Below are 25,027 nucleotides of genomic sequence, written 5' to 3'. Positions count from 1 at the left end.
TCATGCGCTGCCAATTGACTGTGCTGCGCCACGAAACGGCGCCTTGAAACGTCCCCTTAGAAAAATTAGACATGACTTTGCTTAAACTGACACACAATATTTTTTTTAGCGCAACGCATTCTGACTTTCAGAAATCCCTACAAAGGAATGGCCCTGACTAACATTAACCTGTACCTTTCACAAATCACTTACAAAAATCTTCGTTACTCAAGCTACTGCAATACAGCGAGCGCCACTACTGCCAGCTAAATAAAAGATTCAAACTACAGAAGGCACTAACTACTGATAGGCATAGTTAGCAATTGAAAGATGACAATAGAGAACAAACAATGTATTTACCTTAACAGTCATAATATATATATATATATATATATATATATATATATATATATATATATATATATATATATATATATATCAGTTCATGACATCCAGTGTTACAAATTTCAAAACTCCGCCATCTCTCTCCCCACATCCACCACTGCTGGCGGCTCACCTCCAACTGCGCAACGCTACGCGCTGTTCACATCCAGCTGCCGCTGCCCAACACTACAATGGCAGACAACAATGCAAACTAACCACAGACTGCACACAGCACAGCCAGTGATTTTCATACAGAGCGCTACGTGGCGTTACCAATAAGAAAACATAAACAGCCTACTTACAGCTTGACCGTCCCATCTGACCGCGAGCAGTCCCAACACAGGCGGCGAGTGAGGCTGAGCGCTCTTGTTCGCCTAGCCGGATTCTCGACAGGCCTGCTGTAGTCTACGACATGTTTAACTAGAAATCAGTCTCAACACTTGTATGCAAAACTGCCGTCAGTCACTTCCTTATGATGGTTTATTTTGTTTTTGCTAGTTTCATGCTGCTTTGCTCGTCTTCCAACGGAGGGAGAGAGAATGGATTTCACTGCATGACATTTGCCTGCATTTCCGCTGCAAAGATCTTGTATCCGGTGTCCACCCACACAGATTTTGAATTTAAGAACCTCTTAAGGCGAAAGCTGCGATTATTCCCTAGAAAATACCCTTGTCAGTCTTCATTAGGTAATATTTTACAAATTTCGATAGACATTTAGCCGACTTATTGTCGTTTCCATGGGACACCACGAGGAGGTAGTCTCTTTTAGTCCACCATTAAATTTATTTAGAGTATTTACAAGATTGATAATGTTAACATTTAACTGCTTTTCAATATTTACAACTGTTTGAACGAGTCTGACGTTTTCTTCGTCATTGTAGTTTCTATGAGTAGGCCACACAAATCAGAAACGATTTTAAGTTCCCTTCAGTTTGGAGTTTTTTTAAAGCCTTCGGCATTGTTACTTCATTTGTGACTTTTCTTCTTCTGTTCCCATCAAGGTTTGAAATCAGTCGGTCAAACTGGTGGCCGTTGTGCTCTGCGTCTTCTCGAAGGTTTTTCACTAAAAACTAAACATTCGGACAAACTTTGGATGTTAATGTGTTTATTCTTCGGTTCCATCCTTCTGAGATGTTATTAGTGCGCTGGCGCGTTCCAAAGTAATTCCTCATCTCTCTTGGCATATGTTCATTATCTAGCCACTGGTCCACGAAATAGTCATAAACGCCCTGAAGATTTTGGCTTTCAGGCGTGCTCTCCTGAATACACGGGCAACCATCATCCAGCATTTCCAGGGGAAGACGTAGCAGTGCAGAACACGTTCTTATGTGGCGGCGTATCTCCTCTTTTTCGTTGTAGGTTGCAACGAGGCTCCAACATTGAATTTGTTTCCACAAACTCTTATTAAAATGATAAGTGCAGCCAGTAAGCTCTGTTCCAGGAAACACACTGTTAGCTGCTTGGACGATGACAATTTCGAAGTCCATCATTAGAGATGCAGGGTTTCATCCAGCACCTTAGTTTCAACAGCTTAAAAAAACCGTTCATATATTTTTCTCTTTTTATTTGGCAACAAAGCATACATTTCTAAGTTCGGAGTTGGTGTGGCCACGCTGGGGCCTCACTGTGGGCCACGACCACGTGGTGCCGAACGTTAGCCGGGGTCCAGCGGCCACGTGGCTGGGAACTCCATGGTGACACTGTGCCGATGGAAGAGACTTGTATGCCGAGAGTGGCAAAGATGGCGAACTTTGTGAAACCGTCATGGCAGACATTTCACAGTTCGTATAGAAATTATGAGTAGCTAGATGAATCATGATACCTCAAAAATAAACATGTACGTTACCATTTTTTACAAGACGATTCTGATGGTGCAATCAGATTTTTCAATATCTTTATTAACTTAAAGTTTAGTATATGACGATAAATTGTGCAAGTATCACCCAGCAACGAATTTCCAAAATCTAAACGGTTCATCCGATTTTGTCGATCGACGTGTCTTTAGAAAGCTATTAGTGTTAAGCTAAATTGGTATGAATTACAGGCATGTTACTTGAATAGTACGTGAGTTATTGGAGGTCAAAGTATCCAATTACTATCGATCGCGTCAGGCCATAAGTACTCCACCGTTACACGAAAAAACGGTAGCAACATGCTTATAAATATATTTATTCATCTATGTCTTTGTTTATACCCGATATATGCTATTCATGAAGAAATTGATCAATTATTTACTGTGTTTTAGAAAGCACAAAGACCTTAGGCGACTGGCCTACTTTTTCTTGCTATTCCTTTGATATATGTTCATTTAATTTGTTTATGTATTTAACAATGTATGTCAGAGCATGTTTATGGTCCAGCCGTAGGAGTATTTATTTTATTTCAAGTTATTTAAATGTAAATCCAGTATTTAGTTATGTTTGTAAATGTGCATTGGCTTGAAGACATGGCGGGAGTGCTCTATCCAATCACAGTGCTCGTGAATGGGGAGACTGGATGGAAGTGAGAGGACAGGAGAGTTCTGGACAGTACCAGCACAGGACACGGGAAGTGCTGGACGAGACGGACGCACGGTCGCAGGAGAGTGTGGAGCGGTTTGTGCGTGATCGTGGTAGATAGAAATACACTCCTGGAAATTGAAATAAGAACACCGTGAATTCATTGTCCCAGGAAGGGGAAACTTTATTGACACATTTCTGGGGTCAGATACATCACATGATCACACTGACAGAACCACAGGCACATAGACACAGGCAACAGAGCATGCACAATGTCGGCACTAGTACAGTGTATATCCACCTTTCGCAGCAATGCAGGCTGCTATTCTCCCATGGAGACGATCGTAGAGATGCTGGATGTAGTCCTGTGGAACGGCTTGCCATGCCATTTCCACCTGGCGCCTCAGTTGGACTAGCGTTCGTGCTGGACGTGCAGACTGCGTGAGACGACGCTTCATCCAGTCCCAAACATGCTCAATGGGGGACAGATCCGGAGATCTTGCTGGCCAGGGTAGTTGACTTACACCTTCTAGAGCACGTTGGGTGGCACGGGATACATGCGGACGTGCATTGTCCTGTTGGAACAGCAAGTTCCCTTGCCGGTCTAGGAATGGTAGAACGATGGGTTCGATGACGGTTTGGATGTACCGTGCACTATTCAGTGTCCCCTCGACGGTCACCAGTGGTGCACGGCCAGTGTAGGAGATCGCTCCCCACACCATGATGCCGGGTGTTGGCCCTGTGTGCCTCGGTCGTATGCAGTCCTGATTGTGGCGCTCACCTGCACGGCGCCAAACACGCATACGACCATCATTGGCACCAAGGCAGAAGCGACTCTCATCGCTGAAGACGACACGTCTCCATTCGTCCCTCCATTCACGCCTGTCGCGACACCACTGGAGGCGGGCTGCACGATGTTGGGGCGTGAGCGGAAGACGGCCTAACGGTGTGCGGGACCGTAGCCCAGCTTCATGGAGACGATTGCGAATGGTCCTCGCCGATACCCCAGGAGCAACAGTGTCCCTAATTTGCTGGGAAGTGGCGGTGCGGTCCCCTACGGCACTGCGTAGGATCCTACGGTCTTGGCGTGCATCCGTGCGTCGCTGCGGTCCGGTCCCAGGTCGACGGGCACGTGCACCTTCCGCCGACCACTGGCGACAACATCGATGTACTGTGGAGACCTCACGCCCCACGTGTTGAGCAATTCGGCGGTACGTCCACCCGGCCTCCCGCATGCCCACTATACGCCCTCGCTCAAAGTCCGTCAACTGCACATACGGTTCACGTCCACGCTGTCGCGGCATGCTACCAGTGTTAAAGACTGCGATGGAGCTCCGTATGCCACGGCAAACTGGCTGACACTGACGGCGGCGGTGCACAAATGCTGCGCAGCTAGCGCCATTCGACGGCCAACACCGCGGTTCCTGGTGTGTCCGCTGTGCCGTGCGTGTGATCATTGCTTGTACAGCCCTCTCGCAGTGTCCGGAGCAAGTATGGTGGGTCTGACACACCGGTGTCAATGTGTTCTTTTTTCCATTTCCAGGAGTGTATATCATGACCGACAAGGGTCTTCCATAGCGCACGCCCAATGGGGAATTGAACATGATATGAAAATTTTTTATCGTTACTCATACTAACAGGGGTGATTCTAGAAGTCGGTCAAGGGGGGCTAATTAGGGGGGGGGAGGGGGAGGGGGTTTGAGAGAATGGAATATGGCTTAAAAAAAGGAGAGGAGTCTTCTACCGACAAATTGGTAAAATTAGGTGTTGCTTAAAGTAGTTTTTGGAAACTGTTTTGGAGTTCACGGTAAAAAAATGTCTATTAATAAATAATAAGACGCCCATTGTAAGTTAAATGATATTTATTGGTTTAGGTAGTAAGCTATTTGCCGCTCTTATTCTTCTGTTAAAATGTGTTTGGAATACATTGCAATCTACATTGCTACAAAATTATAAAAAAATGATTGAATCTGTTGGAGTAATATATTCGCTGATTTCTGAAATCATTTTATCCAGTGTAATAGGATACTCCATGGGAGAATGGCGGGGATATAGCCCCCATAGCCCCCCCCTCCCCCTTGCCACCGCCCCTGTATAGTAATGAAGCTTGAACAATAAATGTGAACATCGTCCCTGTATAGTAATGAAGCTTGAACAATAAATGTGAACATCGTTATATTAGTGTAGGGATCACACAGGCAACCAGCTACAAATAACTGTTTGGGACACTGACCTAGGTTTCTACACCTCTAAGAATGTCCTCATCAGAATGAAATTTCAAGAAACACTGTAAAATAATACATAGAAAATTAAATTTGACAAAATTGTTAAATAAATGACAACTGTCATGGCATACAAAAGTTACTTACGTAAGATTACATTGCGAGAAAGCAGTGGCCAAAGTTTCGAGCAGATATGCTCAAGTCAAAAATTAAAATTAAACACGTTCAATCCTTTGGCACGTATGCCTTGCTTTCTAGCAACATCAGCCTGATCAGCCCAGTCGCTTACATTGATGCCACGAAAGCAATACAGTGCCCATTTAAGAGGTTATAACACAAATAATTGTATAAAGCAACATTTAATTATAAGAACAAAATACAAAAGGAAGAAAGCCTAACGTACTTTTGAAGATACAAAAAAAGTCGTGCAAATGAAGTATAAGAGAGCCATATGTTTAACTATACAGAAATTACCATTACGTAAAACACAGGATACTATAGAATATCTATACAAAGAGCTGCACAATCCAAAAAATATCTGCATGTATGGAATTTTAGTAGTATACATCTATGAGACTCGAAGAAAAAGAATCAGAGGCAGGAAAACTAGTAAAATGTAAAGGAATCAAAATTCCGCGAGTAGTTGATTAAAGCCATAAAAAAAAAATTGTTACGTAATTGTAACTGCTCGTTGGAGGTGGGGCCACCGTTCTTAGAGATATGCTTGAAAATCTCCAGCTCTTCCAGTATGTAGAAATTGTTGAAGAAATTTCCATTTTGCGTAGGAGAAAGTAAGGTCTGGCCTTCAGATGACGTAGAGACGGAACATGTCCCTGATAAACGCGTTCTTTTAGATATCCCCAGAGCTAAAAGTCAAGCGGATTCAGATTAGGTCATCTTACAGGCCATGAGTCTGGAAAACGTCTGGAGATAACACGTTCGTGGGATGGTGCATTAAGCAGATTTTTCACAGGGTGAGCGAAGTGAGGCGTTGCACCACTCGCACGAAAACAGTGGCTTCCGCGCAGCTGCGCTCTCCCAAAGCAAGTATCACATGCTGTACATGGAGGTCTCGATAACGTGCAGATGTCACAGTACGTCTGACTGGCCGTCGTTCATTATCATCAAAGAAGTATGGACCGATAATAAAGTTGCTTGTGGATCCACATTATACAGTCACATACGACGAGTGCAATGGCTCTTCGTGCACTAAAGGCGGTTTAACAGCACACCAAATTCGGCAGTTTTGTGTATTCACGGCACTCTGTAGCGTAAAATGTGCCGCTTCACTCCGTAGAATATTGCTCGGCCGTATATCGTCAAATTCGATCCGTGGCAGAAACCGAAAAGCAATTTCAGAACGTTGCTCCCAAGCATGAGGTTTCTGTTGTTGCATCGTCTGGATCTTGTACGGGTACCAGTGTAAAATAGACCGTAAAACGTTCCGTACTGTTGGCCACGGGATCGACAATTCTCGTGACACTGCTTGAGCACTACCGGGACATGTGCTGCATGGTCAGTTACAGCAACAGCAACCTTATCAATAACTTCCACAGAGATAAGACGACTCCCACTCCAAGGTCCCACACCAAGTTCACCTATGTTTTCGAATTCCATTATCACCTTCTTTAAACCATTTAATGACATCGGGTCTCTCCTCAGAATTTTCAGGCGGCGATACTCTCTCAACAGTTTTATTAATACCGTACAATCTCCCATCTCGATAGGCATACTGTTCACTCACGTTATGGCTTGTCAAATAAGAACATGGATGTCATGCCACAAAATAAACAGTGTGCAACGCCAGATTTGCACCTGGTGGTCACAATTGGAGCTAACTTGTTTTCCAGCGTAAATGGTTCCCCATTAACGCATTATCATATCTACCAAGTTTCGTTGCCGTACGATAACTACAGCCCATACTGCAATTTAGTGAGTAGCTGCACTTTCGAAATAATCACCCGGTATTTACTTAAAAATTCATCTGTGGAATATGAGGTGCGACAATAAAGTAATGAGACTGATTTGAAAAAAAAAATGTTGCTTACCGTTTTAGTCAAGTTTAGTGTTGTCTCATTCAAAGTAGTTCCCTTCTGATTGCACATGGTAACATTTCTGGAACTCATCTTCTGTAACATCATTCAAGACCCTCGTCACAGCTTTTTTGACATCTTGTGTTGTTTGAAAATGGTGTCCCTTGACTGCCGTTTTGACTCTTGGAAGTAGAAAGAAGTCGCACGGGATAATATCTGGTGAATAAGGTGGCTGTGGTAGTACTGAAATTTGTTTTGAGGTTAAAAATTGCTGTACTGACAGAGCAGTATGGGATGGCGCATTATTGTGACACAGAATCCAATTTTGCACAAATCTTTCTCATACGAAGATCTTCAGTTATTACTAGACGAACCGTTTCTCGATTGATGTTCAGTTCTTCTGCAATCATTTTCACGGACAATCTTCGATCAGATCGTACGAGTTCACTCACCCTGGCCAAGTTGACATCCTTCCGTGAGGCTGATGGTCGTCCACTGCGGTCTTCTCTTCAACATTCGTTCTGCCTTCACTAAACATTTTTTGCCAACGAAAAACTTGAGCTCTTGGCATAATCTCTTCCCCAAAAGCCTTCTGAAGCTTACCGTAAGTTGTCGTCGCGTTTTCACCCAGTCTAATGCAAAAAGAAATGGCATACCGTTGAGCAATATTATGCGGTTCCATTTCCATGACGAGAGACACAAACACGTGTTAACTTATTACAGCACAACTCACGACTGAGCAGTTGCATCAATGTGCCGCTTGGACTAGAATCAGCTTATAGACCAAGGTCAAAGATATTGTGCCTACGCAAGCCTGCAGGGTTGCCGCATCGTGCAAAGAAAAACAGTCTCATTACTTTATTGTCGCACCTTGTAGTTATCCAGAAGAAATAACTTCAATCTAGTTCTAAAATTTGCTTTCATATCAGACAGACATGCTGTGTTACAGGCAAAATAGCATCACTCTGCCCCTGAAAGGGGTTGCTCACTATAACTACATCTGCAGAGAGATGAAGTGGCTGAATGCCACGTTTTACTCATGCTGTCCCCTGTTGCTAAATCTGTTCTGGTGTAAAGTCAAGCGCCGGCACACCAGTCGGGAACGATAAAGCAGAGAGGGCTGTGAGAAGATGTCAGCCAATGGCACGCTGACCGACCCTTCTCCAGGACGACAACACGACAGCAGCGGCCTCTAGGCGAAGAGGAAATGAGCGCCACTCTGGACTGGCCACGGGCACTTCTACAGCAGCATCAAGATTAGGCACTTCAATACCAGCGACTTACGAATTGTATATTTTGTCAGTCGCCCTTTGCTAGCGACACTTCTGTTTAGCACAAAGCTAAGTATTATAATCATTTCCTTTTATGACAAAATTCATTAATACGATTTGCTTGAATTGTTGTCTAACGATCCGAGAAGCAGGTTTCCTAGGCAACCAACATTTGACGAGTAGGCAGGACCCAACAAAATCAGTACTTATTTCTAGGCAATTTTCAATACATTAACGAATGAAAGTACACAAAATATGTTAAAATAATGAGAATATCTACAATAGACAGCCTGACAGAAAAAAGTGGAGCACTCATAAAGGGAGAAAGAAACGAAATGAGACGTCTTGGGTTGAGAGGGTATATCATGTTGTTTCAGTGATTACAAAATCGGCTCAACTTTGCAGAGACCTCGGGAGTATGAGCACACTTGTCGATATGACGGAATGAACAGTCTAATGAGTACACAGCATGGTTTGAGAGTAAATCGGAGAAAGACAAAGGTAATGAGAAGTAGTAGAAATGAGAACAGCGAGAAACTTAACATCAGGATTGATGGTCACGAAGTCAATGAAGTTAAGGAATTCTGCTACCTAGGTAGTAAAATAACCAATGATGGATGGAGCAAGGAGGACATCAAAAGCAGACTCGCCATGGCAAAAAAGGCATTTCTGGCCAAGAGAAGTCTACTAATATCAAATACCGGCCATAATTTGAGGAAGAAATTTCTGAGGATGTACGTCTGGAGTACAGCATTGTATGGTAGTGAAACATGGACTGTGGGAAAACCGGAACAGAAGAGAATCGAAGCATTTGAGATGTGGTGCTATAGACGAATGTTGAAAATTAGGTGGATTGATAAGGTAAGGAATGAGGAGGTTCTACGCAGAATCGGAGAGGAAAGGAATATGTGGAAAACACTGATAAGAAGAAGGGACAGGATGATAGGACATCTGCTAAGACATGAGGGAATGACTTCCATGGTACTAGAGGGAGCTCTAGAGGGCAAAAATTGTAGAGGAAGACAGAGATTGGAATACGTCAAGCAAATAATTGAGGACATAGGTTGCAAGTGCTACTCTGAGATGAAGAGGTTAGCACAGGAAAGGAATTCGTGGCGGGCCACATCAAACCAGTCAGTAGACTGATGACAAAAAAAAACCGCTATGGCATGGATGCATGCAGTGATTCGTTTGGGAAGGGTGTCATAAAGCTATTGAATCCTCTCCTGAAGCTCAAAAATGGTTCAAATGGTTCTGAGCACTATGGGACTTAACATCTGAGGTCATCAGTCCCCTAGAACTTAGAACTACTTAAACCTAACTAACCTAAGGACATCACACACATCCATGCCCGAGGCAGGATTCGAACATGCGACTGTAGCTTCTTCTGAAGCAAACTGGTCCCCGACTAGTGTAACTGGTCCCTGATAATCTGGATACTGACACTGGGACGGAGTTGAATCCGAGCTGGAGCCATACATGTTCTGCCGGCAACGTATCTGGAGAGAATACCCCAGCATTAAGCAGACAGCTCATAGTGAGGCCTGCAATGTGTGGCCAAAGTGAGAACACAGGATGTCCGTGACGTACTGTTGTGCCATCAGAGCTCCCTCAGTCACTATCGGTCATGACCTGAAGTCACACCATGACACCATTGTGCCTTCCCGAGACATTGGGAGGATGCGACTTCTCTTCTCCTCAGGTCACCTCCATACTTGCCAACAATGGTCATCCAAGCACACGGTTTATCGCTGAACACAATGTGACGCCATTTATCAAAAATCCGTACCTCCCGCTCACCGTACCACTCCAAAGGTAACCGTTTGTGTTGTGGTGTTGACGGCAGCCTAGTTCCTAGTGTAGCCTACCAGTGGTGCGGGATGATACAGATTGTTGCAGGGATCCAATTACTTATTCTCGGATAGCAGGCATAGATGTGAAAAGATTACAATGTGCTTGGTGCACTGTATGGCGATGTTCCCTTATGGTGGTCAAACGTGGTCGATCGGAACCTCTTTTGCAGCAATAGCTTTGTACATGTCAGGAACGAACGCACCCGCCAAGGTAGCCGAGAGCATTAACGCGATGCTTCCTGCACTTGGGTAGGCGCGCCGGCCCCAGATCGAATCCGCCCAGCGGAGTAAGGACGAGGTCCAGTGTGCCGGCCAGCCTGGATGTGGTTTTTAGGCGGTTATCCACATCCTGCTAGGTGAATACCGGGCTAGTCCCCACGTTCCGCCTCAGTGACACGACTCGCAGGCATTTGAAACACATTCGCACTATACCACGAATAACGCTAGAGGCAGACAGATGGGGTACACACATTCCGCCCAGGGGTTGGGGGGGGGGGATAACAGCAGACCCCGCCAGTCCGGATTAATGCTTGGAAAGAGAGAGGGACTCTAAGGCGCGAACACGCCGCACTTGCAGCATCATTGACACAGTGATTCAGCGTTACTATAGGAGGAGAAAGCGTTCGCGCCTTACAGGATTAAAGCTATTGATAATATTGCTATTAGTACGAAGAATAGAGTAGGTGTCCAAGTGATTTTGCATGGCTCTTCAGTCTTTTGCAGATGCGTACTTGTAAGTAGGCTGTTTATGTTTTCTTATTGGCAACGTTACGTAGCGCTCTGTATGAAAATCACTGGCTGTGCTGTGTGCAGTCTGTGGCCAGTTTGCATTGTTGTCTGCCATTGTAGTGTTGGGCAGCTGGACGTGAACAGCGCGTAGCGTTGCGCAGTTGGAGGTGAGCCGCCAGCAGTGGTGGATGTGGCTAGAGAGATGGCGGAGTTTTGAAATTTGTAAAAATGGATGTCATGAACTGCTGTATATATTATGACTTTTGATGACTACTAAGGTAAATACATTGTTTGTTCTCTATCAAAATCTTTCATTTGCTAACTATGCCTATCAGTAGTTAGTGCCTTCCGTAGTTTGAATCTTTTATTTAGCTGGCAGTAGTGGCGCTCGCTGTATTGCAGTAGTTCGAGTAACGAAGATTTTTGTGAGGTAAGTGATTTGTGAAAGGTATAGGTTATTGCTAGTCAGGGCCACTCTTTTGTATAGATTTTTGAAAGTCAGATTGCGTTGCGCTAAAAATATTGTGTGTCAGTTTAAGGACAGTCATGTATAATTGTTCTATGGGGACGTTTCATACTGAATTTCACTCTTACGAACTCAGACGCTAATCGACATGCTAATGGTTGGGTTACAGTGGCTATAGTACGTTGTACCAAAGTAGACACTGTAGCTGGCCTTGCGGCTTTTAACAGGCGAGATATTATTGCTTATCGGACATTTCATATTTGTGAGGTCTACAATAGAGACATTGGTGCATCTTACTATACGTCTACAATGCCGTTGGTCCTCAGGACAAGGAATCATCGTATAACAAATGAGTCAGAGTCTGTGTCCATATGGCTTCAAAAATGGTTCAAATGGCTCTGAGCACTATGGGACTCAACTGCTGTGGTCATAAGTCCCCTAGAACTTAGAACTACTTAAACCTAACTAACCTAAGGACATCATACACATGCATGCCCGAGGCAGGATTCGAACCTGCGACCGTAGCGGTCGTGCGGTTCCAGACTGTAGCGCCTTTAACCGCTCGGCCACTCCGGCCGGCCCATATGGCTTAAAGGACTTCTTAATTGCAGCAATATTAAAGTTGTTGGTCACGTGACACATTATTATAGAAATTGAAATTAAGTACTTATCGTTTCCTTACCTCCCATGAAATTAAAAACAAAAACAAAAAAGACTACACATTGATCTCGCCAAAAGCCGAGAAGCGATTCTTCTTGGTGTTGTAGCTCTCAGGGGCACCCTGGGAAGCTCTCTGTGTGAGGCATCTCTGGGAATCTGTGCATCAAACTTCCGGCCATTGACACAAGCAACTGCCCCACAAAACTGGATATTGCACGATTCGACCATCTGAACAACTGGAGAACTGCTGTGAGGCCCATTTCAAACTGTGTCAGAAGCTGACACTGCCGTCGCACACCAATACGCGACATCTCCCTGTCCTTCACTGTGATCACGCCCCTTATACACTGAAGCGCCAAAGAAACTGGTATAGGCATGTGTGGTCAACTACAGAGATATGTAAACAGGCAGAGTACGGCGCTGCGGTCGGCAACTCCTACATAAGACAAAAAGTATCAGGCGCAGTTGTCAGGTGGGTTACTGCTTCTACAGTGGCAGGTTATCAAGATTTAAGTGAGTTTCAACGTGGTGTTATAGTCGGCTCACGAGCGACGGGACACAGCATCTCCGAGGTAGCGATGAAGTGGCGATTTTCTCGTACGACCATCTCCGGAGTGTACCGTGAATGTCAGGAATCCGGTAAAAGATCAAACGTCCGACATCGCTGAGCCCGGAAATGAAAGGGAGCAACAACGACTGAAGAGAACTGTTGAACGTGACAGAAGTGGAACCCTTCCACAAATTACTGGAGATTTCAATGATGGGCCATCAACAAGTGTCAGCGTGCGAACTATTCAACAAAACATCATCGGTATGGGCTTTCGGAGCCGAAGGCCCACTCGTATACTCTTGATGTCTGCACGACACAAAGTTTTACGCCTCGCCTGGGTCCGTCAGCACCGACATTCGACTTTTGATGATTGGAAGCATGTTGCCTGGTCGGATGAATCTCGTTTCAATTTGTATCGAGCGGATGGACGTGTACCGTTATGGAGACAACCTCATGGTTCCATGGACGCTGCATATTAGCAGAGGTCTTTTCAAGCTGGTGGAGGGGTAGCGTCTTTGATTCATAATCAAAACGTCTTCGGTCCCGGGTTCGATCCCCGCCACTGCATAAGAAGTCAGCCTCATTCCGCCAACGGCCTTGTCAGAGGGCGGAGGAGCGGATAGAGGTTCAGGGCACTCTCTTGTCCTAGGGATGGGAAATTGCCCCTAAAGGCGGAAGAATCAGCAATGATCAACGACATGAGGATGCAGAAGGCAATGGAAACCACTGCATTAAAGACACGTAACGTGTATCCGCAGGACATGTGGCCTGTAATTGAAGAAGTGTCATGATGATCTCTCCATTGGCAAAAGATTCCGGAATAGTCCCCCATACGGATCTCCGGGAGGGGACTGCCAAGGGGGAGGTTACCATGAGAAAAAGATTGAATAATCAATGAAAGGATAACGTTCTACGAGTCGGGGCGTGGAATGTCACAAGCTTGAACGTGGTAGGGAAACTAGAGAATATGAAAAGGGAAATGAAAAGGCTCAATCTAGATATAGTAGGGGTCAGTGAAGTGGAAGGAAGACAAGGATTTTTGGTCAGATCAGTATCGGGTAATATCAACAGCAGTAGAAAATGTTGAAAATTAGGTGGACTGATAAGGTAAGGAATGAGGAGGTTTTACGCAGAATCGGAGAGGAAAGGAATATGTGGATAACACTGATAAGGAGAAGGGCAGGATGATAGGACATCTGCTAAGACATGAGGGAATGACTTCCATGGCACGAGAGGGAGCTGTAGAGCGCAAAAACTGTAGAGGAAGACAGAGATTGGAATACGTCAAGCAAATAATTGAGGACATAGGTTGCAAGTGGTTCTCTGAGATGAAGAGGTTAGCACAGGAAAGGAATTCGTGGCGGGCCGCATCAAACCAGTCAGTAGACTGATGACCAAAAAAAAAAAAATAACATTTACCCCTTTGAATACAATCTGCAGCCGAGCGGTCTAAGGCAGCAGTCATGGACGGTGCGGCTGGTCCCGGCGGAGGTTCGAGTCCTCCCTCGGGCATGGGTGTGTGTGTGTGTTTCTCCCATAAGATTTCACACACATGTTTTTCAGTAGAATCTGCTCTCGAAAACCTTCCAGGCGCAGCAGTCTCATCATCAATTGGTCGTTAAATATTTATTTCTCGTTCGATCTGCCAGACACATTTTACAAAGAACAAATAAGACTAATATTAATCACAATGAACGTTTGGAACTTACAATGCGGAAACAAATTATATCAGTTATTACATTACAATTGCGTCATTATTACATTAAATGGAACAAAAATCACATAAATTGAAGACAATTAATTACACAGTAACATTAAGATTATGGGGCCATTTCCTGGCATTGTCCGTTAACTGTGGAGCGACATCAGAGAGCCGTCTCTGAAACCATGAATGTTACAAACCAAAAGATGGTCCATTGTTTGTATCTCGCTACAGTCACAACACGAATGGTCTGTATAGCCCCATTTGATTGTTTGCTGTCTGCATCGTCCAACTCATGTGCGAAACATGTTCAGAGCCGACCACTCTTTCCTGTTGAGATTGAGGCCTTCAACTCTTTTGGTTGGGTCGTGGATTTGGTGATGGTTTTCCACGACGCCTCTTCTCAGACCCTGCCATGCATTCTTCCATTCGGCATCGAGACCTTCTGTGCCCAATGTTCTGCTCCAGACGATAGGTTTCCTGGACTTGAGTCTCGTGAGTTCTCCCATGTCGGCATGTATGGGTAGCCTTGGGTTTGCTTCAATTTTTTCTACTATGTCCTGGGTTGCTTTCTGTTGTGACTTGGCAAGACAGCCAAGCCACTACGATTGGTAGCCGAAAGGCACGCGTTAAGCTCACGCAGGCTGGCGTGAGGTCTGGAACAGTTAAAGGAGTTGAGTCTAGTAAAAATAATACGTAGCTGCTGGAATACTTAACTTTAATCCATAATTGGTGAACATCGGTCTGACGGTACAGGCATCACAAGATAAATAGCAAATGATAATGGCGCTATGCAAATAATTGAGGACGTAGGTTGCAAAAAATGGTTCAAATGGCTCTGAGCACTATGCGACTTAACTTCTGAGGTCATCAGTCGCCTAGAACTTAGAACTATTGAAACCTAACTAACCTAAGGACATCACACACATCCATGCCCGAGGCAGGATTCGAACCTGCGACCGTAGCGGTCGGTCGGTTCCAGACTGTAGCGCCTAGAACCGCACGGCCACTCCGGCCGGCCGTAGGTTGCAAGTGCTACTCTGAGATGAAGAGGTTAGCCCAGGAAAGGAATTCATGGCGGGCCGCATGAAACCAGTCTGTAGACTGTTGGGACGTGTGCAATTCAAGTGACATACGACTCTGACAGGTGACACGTGCGTAAGCATCCTGTCTGATCATCTGGATCCATTCATGTCCATTGTGCATTCCGACAGACTTGGGAAATTCCAGCAGGACAATGGGACACCCCACATCCAGAACTGCTACAGATTGGCTCCAGGAACACTATTCTGAGTTTAAACACTTCCGCTGGGCACCAGACTCTCCAGGCATGAACATTATTAAGCATATCTGGGATGCCTTGCAACGTGCTGTTCAGAAGAGACCTCCACCCCCTCGTACTCTTACGGATTTATGGACAGCCCTGCAGGATTCATGGTGTCAGTTCCCTCCGGCACTACTTCAGACATTAGTCGAGCCCAAGCCACGTCGTGTTGCGGCACTTCTGTGTGCTCGCGGTGGCCCTACACGATATAGGCAGGTGTATCAGTTCCTTTGGCTCTTCAGTATATAACCTATTAGGCCTGGTAACAATCGCTCCACCTTCACAGAGAATTGTAACTGAGCGAGGTGACGCAGTGGTTAGCACACTGGACTCGCATTCGGGAGGACGACCGTTGAAAACCGGGTCCGGCCATCCTGATTTCGGTTTTCCGTGGTTTCCCTAAATCGCTTCAGGCGATATACTATTTTTATACTATTTTTATCCAACTGTGCTTTTTATTCATAAAATTAGGTACATTAAATTGGCAGACATCGATTTAAGACCTTTGGAAAAAACTCCACTGACAAATGATTTCGTTGTGTGTGCTAACTCTGCTTGTATGAAAAGGATAGCTTAAAATACATACGTATGGAATAGGAATGGATCAGAAACTTAGCCCTGCAGGATTTCATTGGTGATTTTTTTTACCTAGTACTACAATTTTTTTCCTTACAGCGTTGTTGTTTGTGTTTGTGCATACTTTTAGTTAAGTGTGACTTTAGCTACTTGTTTTTAGCATCACTAAATCTGCATAACATACGGAGATATTCTAAAAGAATGTCAAGATGTTTACAATCTAATTTTTGTCACATAAAAAGTACTAACGCATTATTTAAAGCTTTTATTGTTTGTTTAGTAGATGCATAAATGTGAATGTGTGAACATTTCAGTTGAATAACCTTTTAGAGTGCCTAACTTACTTCAGCTTTGTGGAAAATAATGCCAATAAGGAAATATGATTATCACAATTTAGATCTTCTTCCTATTCTGTACAAAAGAATACATTCAAGCAGTTTCCAGTCTAGCAAACACTGACAGACTGTGTGGACAGGCTAGGCTATTTCTACAACCTTCCGCTGCCACACGAATGATGTGTCTTCAATCCCGTCCCGATATCTCGTCCGTGATCCGCGGCCTCCCATATGATCCACCCAACATCGCGTCAGTTCGTGCCTTCCACACTGGCATCTCTGCAACCTGTCACTGAATCCCTACTGTCTCACACCACTTGCTTTCTCGAAACCCCATCCCCTCGGGCCCAGTAACTAAAAGCCATGCCATACCTTGCTTTGACTAGTGCTGGTGGTACGCACGGGACGCCCAAGAAAGAGGTCATCAGCGTACTTACTATTCAACTAACCGGTTACATATACAGGCTGAGTCACCTAACGTTACCGCTGGATACATTTCGTAACCACATCAAATATTGACGAACCGATTCCACAGACCGAACGTGAGGAGAGGGGCTAGTGTAATTGGTTAATACAAACCATACAAAAATGCACGGAAGTATGTTTTTTAACACAAACCTACGTTTTTTTAAATGGAACCACGTTAGTTTTGTTAGCACATCTGAACATATAAACAAATACGTAATCAGCGCCGTTTGTTGCATTGTAAAATGTTAATTACATCCGGAGATATTGTAACCTAAAGTTGACGCTTGAGTACCACTCCTCCGCTGTTCGATCGTGTGTATCGGAGAGCACCGAATTACGTAGGGGTCCAAAGGGAACGGTGATGGGCCTTAGGTACAGAAGAGACTGGAACAGCACATTACGTTCACATGCTAACACCTTTTTACTGGTCTTTTTCACTGACGCACATGTACATTACCATGACGTGGAGGACGCATGAATTGGCAAGCCCGTTCTCCTGATCTTACACCTCTGGACTTCTTTCTGTGGGGTACGTTAAAGGAGAATGTGTACCGTGATGTGCCTACAACCCCAGAGGATATGAAACAACGTATTGTGGCAGCCTGCGGCGACATTACTCCAGATGTACTGCGGCGTGTACGACATTCATTACGCCAGAGATTTCAATTGTGTGCAGCAAATGATGGCCACCACATTGAACATCTATTGGCCTGACATGTCGGGACACACTCTATTCCACTCCGTAATTGAAAACGGAAACCACGTGTGTACGTGTACCTCACCCCTTATGGTAATGTACATGTGCGTCAGTGAAAAAGACCAATAAAAAGATGTTAGCATGTGGACGTAATGTGCTGTTCCAGTCTCTTCTGTACCTAAGGTCCCTCACCGTTCCCTTTGGATCCCTACGTAATTCGGCGCTCTCCGATACACACGATCGAACAGCGGAGGAGTGGTACTCAAGCGTCAACTTTAGGTTACAATATCTCCGGATGTAATTAAGATTTTACAATGCAAGAAACGGCACTGATTACGTATTTGTTTATATGTTCAGATGGGCTAACAAAACTAACGGGGTTCCATTTAAAAAAACGTAGGTTTGTGTTAAAAAACATACTTCCGTGCATTTTTGTATTGTTTGTATTAACCAATTACACTGGCCCCTCTCCTCACGTTCGGTCAGTGGAATCGATTCGTCAGTATTTGATGTGGTTTACGAAATATATCCAGCGGTAATGTTAGGTGACTCACCCTGTATATATACGTCCAGTAGGTTTCGCATCATTTAGACGGTGTCTTACAGGTGCTACTCATTTAACAAATCGTGATGTATACTTAAATTCAAAAGTAACCATACAAAAGCTCAATTTCCTGCGGTTAACGCCATCTTTCCTTCAAGTTTCATTTGCCACAGAAATAAGACCGTGTAATGATTTGTTTCATATGAGGGAGTTGAAGCGAGGTTTGGGTATAATTTTCTGGCCATACCAACATACATTTTGCACTCTTTCGTCAGCATATAAAGTGCGAATAAAGTAACTGACAGTTAAAATGTGAATAGTTTTTTAGCTGTTAACTTCCTCCCAGGAACTTTGCACAAATGTTTGACTTTTGAGGTCAGTGTCTATCCGAGCGAGCCTCATGACACGATTCAAAGCTTCACTCTGCCAATAGCTCTCTCCTACTCCTCAACAATCCGAAGATGTGCCACTTGCATCTTTGAGGGTGATGAGCTTAATAGATTCATCGTTTTATACAAACATGTTTCGTACCGGTGCACCATCATCAATATGATTGTTTTATTTACTGTGAAAGGAAACACGCACATATAAGTATGGATGCGCTCATCAAATTTCTCTCCAAGTTTTTACAAAATCGTGCACCTTAGCTACTTGCTTTGTTATTTGTGTGGTGGTCTGCATTCTTTTACAGTATGTCTTCTGCAACTAATATGGTAATACTTTTATTTTAAATTACTTTCTACTGCAAGCCTTAGACTTGAAACTGAAATTAGTCGGATGTGATTATTTGAGCTCCTTTCCCACGATGTGTTTTCACTAAAACAATAGTACCGACTTTTGCTCAACCTAACATTCTCAAACTACTAATTTCTTATTTTAGATTGTTACTGATGGACAGAATTTTGTATGTGAACGTAAAGATAATGAAGGGTATGGGCACGCTCTGAAAGACAGCTCTCCGAAAACTGGTGTCCATTTACTTTAAGGCTCTTTAAAGATAGAAATGGCGTCGTGATGCGCGAGGAGCTTCCAGGAAGAACAATTATCGCCGTTGACGTTTATGGCGAATAACTCAGAGGATTTGCGGTCGTTTTTCAAGAGAGGCTACTGTGAAGACTGCTTCAAGTGCTGCCGCAAGACGATAACGTTAAGCCCACTTAAGAAGATTGGGCAGGAAATACATTCAGACTTCCCTTATCATGTTCCGTGATCTACTGAATAAATATCCAAATTTTTTTTGAAGCCAGCAGTACAACGCGAACGTTTGACGTAGGCTGGGTGAAGGAATGAAAAAACTGCCTTTTCCCTGCTAGGCGACAACAGGTAATCAAGGAAAATACATTTGTTAGTAGTTACTGGTATCCTTGAATTTCATACAATTTTCAAGTAGCAACTTTTAAGAAGACAGAAAAGTATGTGTGGAGATTAACTTCAACTTTGTTGGAAATTCTAATGGATTTTCGTTGCATAATGTCTGGATTATCTTATTACAAAAGCACAATTTCCCAGACTTTTTAGTTAACGCATTTACCCGTGTATGAGAGGATGTTTTGTTACAACTTAGAATGGCATGTTTGGAGTATTTTGAAGAATTATACCAGTTTCCAATACATAAATAATGAAGTACATCTGATACGGTATTCAAATTGTAATTGACACCCAGTACGTTCCGATTATTATAGTTTCAGTAGTTATCACCGTTGTTACACTTTAAATACTACGTTTTTATTTTGTCTAGGAGCTATATCCCGCTGGTAGACGTCAGTGCCTATACTACAATTTCGGAAATACTTTGAAAAAAATCTCTTAATCTATGTTGAATTTATTTTGGATAACTTTAGTACGTAAGTTCGCAAACTGAAAAACTGAATTAAACATTAGTTTTTGCATATTTTATTTGCGTTACGGATCATAAAATTTGTTTAATAGATCAGGTAATTAATTTCGGCTTGTAGTAACAGTCTTACGACCCATAATGTAGAGAGGCAGTAAGTCGTACAAAATATACTAAAATCACAAACTGAGGTACCGGAAACCAGTTCAAAAGTAAGTGAAATAGTCTTGAGCACGCAATTTGTTAATCATATCGAGTCGGCTTATGTAAAATGGTCCAGTCACAAAAATGAACCAAATAAGCTTCGTCACATATCTTTACAATTGTAAGTAAAGTTGTAATACATACGAAGTAGCATACTGAACTGGCGTCAAGCGACGTTTGATTCGGCTGAAGTGTGGTTGTCGCTACTGCGCAGCTCACAAGACTTTAAAATTAAGTACTTATTTAATAAACGAATGAACAGAATTGGTACGTGCCCTCAACTTAGCGATAGAATCTTCTGCTATAAGGAGAATGGAGATTTTATTTAGCATCATTACAAAAACAGATTTAAGTAACATAAAACAGCAGCATAATGGGACGAAGAGGCTACAGTCACACATAAGTTATAAAGCGTTACAGCCTTACATATCAACTAGCTTCGCTCTCGTAGACTGTCTGCCCTGCAGAAATTTTTTCTTCTTCATGTAATCGAAATTTTAAGTTGCTCATAAAAAGCAACACCTTATAAGCTTTTCACTCTATTGAGGCCATATAATCATGGTCTTTTTCAATTGCAGTTCTGACCAAAAAGTGATTGTGGTAGCTGTAGTCCAAAGTTTTTGTTAATCATGCCTTTTGCGTTCTTGCGGAGATATTTCCATAGCAGCTTTCCTCTCCTAACAAATATTTGTTTATATCTAACCAAGAAGAGAAATACTAATTTTCATGAATTCAGCTTTAAGAGTTTTTTAATGTCACAAAATATTTTGTTAAGAATTTTCATCCCGTATTGCACTCTCTTAGGGACTGAATTTCCATAAACACTGAAACACGTTTTTCTTTTTCTTTTTTTTAAACCGATAAGTCAAATACCAGTTGTCATAGATGCAGTCTTAGAAATCCTTTACTAGTTCTTTAGTAATTATTTCTGGTCTATAAAACTTTCATTCACTATTTTACCCTGTTAGTGGTTGAATTTCCAAAACTGCTGAAACACGAGTTTTTTATTTGCTGACTGACAAACCAAATGCCAGTTTTCGTAGTTCTAGCTGTAAAATTCCCTTAAGAGCAGCATACTTTCAGAAAGCCTTTCATCCCTTTTTTCACGCCCTTAGGTGAGAATTTCAGACAGTACCTCTCTAAACTAAGCCTGCAATATAAGATTCACACCCTCTTCAAACCTCAAGTTTCTATCCTCAGCGGTTTAGGCTGGGCGACGGTGAGTCAGCCGGTCAGTCAACCTGTCAAGAGATTGCATTTTATACACAGAGGAGATTGTGTGAATAAACTTAAGATAAAACGCGTCATATGTAGATTGAAGCTCCGATAAAATAAGTAAAACAGATGTAAAACTTGAATGCGTAAACTGCGCCCTTGCAAGGCTCTGTAGGAGCTTCTGTAGGCACACAAGCTGCTCCTGCATGCTGCAGTAAAAAACTGAAGATGTACTACAGAGAGCCCATGATATGAAAGCATTTGAAACTTTGCCACACGTTAAGTCCATAAACGTTATGCTGCTCTGCGACATAAAAAGATTAATAATCACAAAAAATTCCATATACGTTGAGTGCTGTATGCATTAGTTTATATTAATATACAGCATGTGGAGATTCAGGATACATACTATGAAGTTCGGAAAAAATAAGTAAAATAGCTATAAAATATGAGCGTGGATACTGCACCTGTGCAAGACCCTATTGGAACTCCAGTGCATATAGAATCTGCTCATCAGAGCCATAGTCTAAAACAAAAGTATGGGTGCGATGTACTACAAAGAGCCATCATATAAAAGTTTCTGAAACTTGCTCCACATTACAGTCAAATAAACATTATTCTGCACTGTGACATAGACTAGATAATGAATGAAGGAACACATTTTCATGCACATTCAGTGCTACATGAATTAGCTTATGTTAATAATGAAGGCGCGGAAATTTATATAACGGATGCAGTTTAGGGTTCCGAAGCAATAAAAAAATGGTCTTCAGGCCACGAGTGACCTACCGGGACCATCCGACCGCCGTGTCATCCTCGGTGGAGGATGCAGATTGGAGGGGCGTGGCGTCAGCACACCGCTCTCCCGGTCGTTATGATGGTATTCTTGGCCAAAGCCGTTACTATTCGGTCGAGTAGCTCCTCAATTGGCTTCACGAGACTGAGTGCACCCCGAAAAATGGCAACAGCGCATGGCGGCCTGGAGGGTCACCCATCCGAGTGCCGACCACGCCCGACAACGCTTAACTTCGGTGATCCTACGGGAACCGGTGCATCCACTGCGGCAAGGCCGTTGCCTCGGAAGTAATAGAATACTCGTAAATAGAATAATTATAAACTCTGCAAGCGTGAACTGCGTCCTTGCGAAATATTGTTGAAGCTTCAGCACACTCATATTTTACTCATCAGTGCTGAAGTATAAAACAGAAAATATAGATGCAATTATACTACTAGGAATAAAGGACAGGTAAAATTCATCAAATGAATATCGGAGTTGGACAGGTAAAATTCATCAAATGAATATCGGAGTTGGACAGGTAAAATTCATCAAATGAATATCGGAGTTGGACAGGTAAAATTCATCAAATGAATATCGGAGTTCCCATAAACAAGTAAAACAGCTATTACACAATAACACATGAACTGGCCCATACTAGTTTTTTTTGTAGGTGTATAATCTGCTCATCAAATCTGTAGTACAAAAGAAATGTATTTAAATTTCCATGTCTTCTCCATCAAAATATGCTAATCCAAACAGCGTTCAATGTATATGGATATTTGATTTTTCATTTATTATCTAGCCTATATTACAGTGTAGAACAACATTTATTTGACTAATGTGTAGCACGCTTCAGGGCCTTCTCTGAAATGGCCCTTTGTAACACACATCTCCCACACTATTATTTTATTCTACTGCTCTGATGAGCAGATTGTCTTAGCGGCACCTTATCAGTAAGAGTGCTTGCCCAACAGACAAGCAAGGTGAGCTGCTGAGGCCGGCCGGTGTGGCCGTGCGGTTCTAGGCGCTTCAGTCTGGAACCGCGTGACCGCTCCGGTCGCAGGTTCGAATCCTGCCTCGGGCATGGATGTGTGTGATGTCCTTAGGTTAGTTAGGTTTAAGTAGTTATAAGTTCTAGGGGACTGATGACCACAGATGTTAAGTCCCATAGTGCTTAGAGCCATTTGAACTATTTTTTTGAGCTGCTGACCTCCCTTCAAGAGCTCATATCAAAACATCGCCAGGGAATGCAAACATCAACAGACCTTCCTCATAAATACGGCACTACTTCATGAAAAGCCATGAGACAGAGACCCATAAATTATAACTAATGTGACTATGTGTAGCGCTCCGCAGAATCAGTGTTATAAGCACGCCAGCAGAGTCAGACTTGCAGTGTGTACCTGCAACTAGGATAGCTCTAGCCAATACCTATGCTGGCTCTAGTATAGTAGACACTCGCCCTAGTCTTCTGTAGAAATTTGTATCTTGTTGCGACTAACGCCACTTTGGAATTGTGTAGCTTAGTATTTTGGTTGTTATTATTTCTTTTCATTGTCTTGTAGCCGGCCTGGGTGACCGAGCGGTTCTAGGCGCTACAGTCTGGAACCGCGCGACCGCTACGGTCACAGGTTCGAATCCTGCCTCGGGCATGGATGTGTGTGTATGTTCTTAGGTTAGTTAGGTTTAAGTAGTTCTAAGTTCTAGGGGACTAATGACCTCAGAAGTTGAGTCCCATAGTGCTCAGAGCCATTTGAATCATTTATTTTGATTTGGGGAAGGAACCGAACAGCAAGGTCATCGGTACCATTCTGTTAGGGAAGGAGGTCGGCTGAGCCATTTGAAAATAGCCATCCCGGCATTTGCCTGAAGCGATTTAGGGAAATCACGGAAAACCTAAGTCATGATGGCCGGAAGGGGGCTTGATCCGTCGACCTCCTGACTGTGAGTCCAGTGTGATAACCACAGTGCCATCTCGCTCGTCAGTAGTTACTCGGTGATGAAAAGGCTTGCACAAGATAGCATAGCATGGAGAGCTGCATCAAACCTGGCTTAGGACTGAAGACCCCAACAACAACAACGAAGAAGAACGCACAGGAAGCTACTGATGACGTTAGTTGTGTTGCAAACATTGTGGTTAATGAAGCAGAACAGGGGTATTTACTATTATTATTACTCTCGATTATTTCCATTTAGGAGAACATATTGACTCGAGCCGTGACAGCATCCTTCAGTTTTCTTCAAATAGCTCTGAGCAGTATGGGACTTAACATCTGGGGTCATCAGTCCCCTAGACTTAGAACTACTTAAGCCTAACGACATCACACGCATCCATGCCCGAAGCAGGATTCGAACCTGCGACCGTAGCAGCAGCGCGGTTCCGGACTGGATCGCCTAGAACAGCTCGGCCACAACGGCCTGCTCAGTTTTCTTCCTTCGTTTAATTCCAAAAACTTCTTCATTAAGTGACAATGTTTTTTCTTCCTGCTGCCCGTCCATTTTTCTCTGTTGTTTGTTAGTGAGTCTTTTTTATCGTAGAACTGTAGGCCCCTTTTCCTAAATTCATCCGTGATGTTGTCTGTGTGTTCGTAGAGTTCTTTTTCAGGTCATCTGACCCAAGATTCGTCATGGAGAACAGCCCCGTAGATGTTACTTAAAATCCGTCTTGATTGCAATTTTTTTTTTTTTTTATTATTCATATGACC

At 43.4% G+C, this 25,027-nt stretch overlaps 1 pseudogene; it reads right to left on the bottom strand.

Annotated features, from left to right (window-relative positions):
* Positions 1 to 22,503: 22,503 nt before the first annotated feature.
* On the bottom strand, positions 22,504 to 22,621 carry LOC126163481 (5S ribosomal RNA; annotated as a pseudogene).
* Between the last annotated feature and the right edge of the window lie 2,406 nt (positions 22,622 to 25,027).

The sequence above is a fragment of the Schistocerca cancellata genome, chromosome 2 (genome assembly GCF_023864275.1).
Source record: "Schistocerca cancellata isolate TAMUIC-IGC-003103 chromosome 2, iqSchCanc2.1, whole genome shotgun sequence".
In the NCBI taxonomy this organism is placed as follows: domain Eukaryota; kingdom Metazoa; phylum Arthropoda; class Insecta; order Orthoptera; family Acrididae; genus Schistocerca; species Schistocerca cancellata.
Note: the sequence above shows the minus strand (reverse complement) of the source record. Positions and strands in the feature narration are given on the sequence as shown.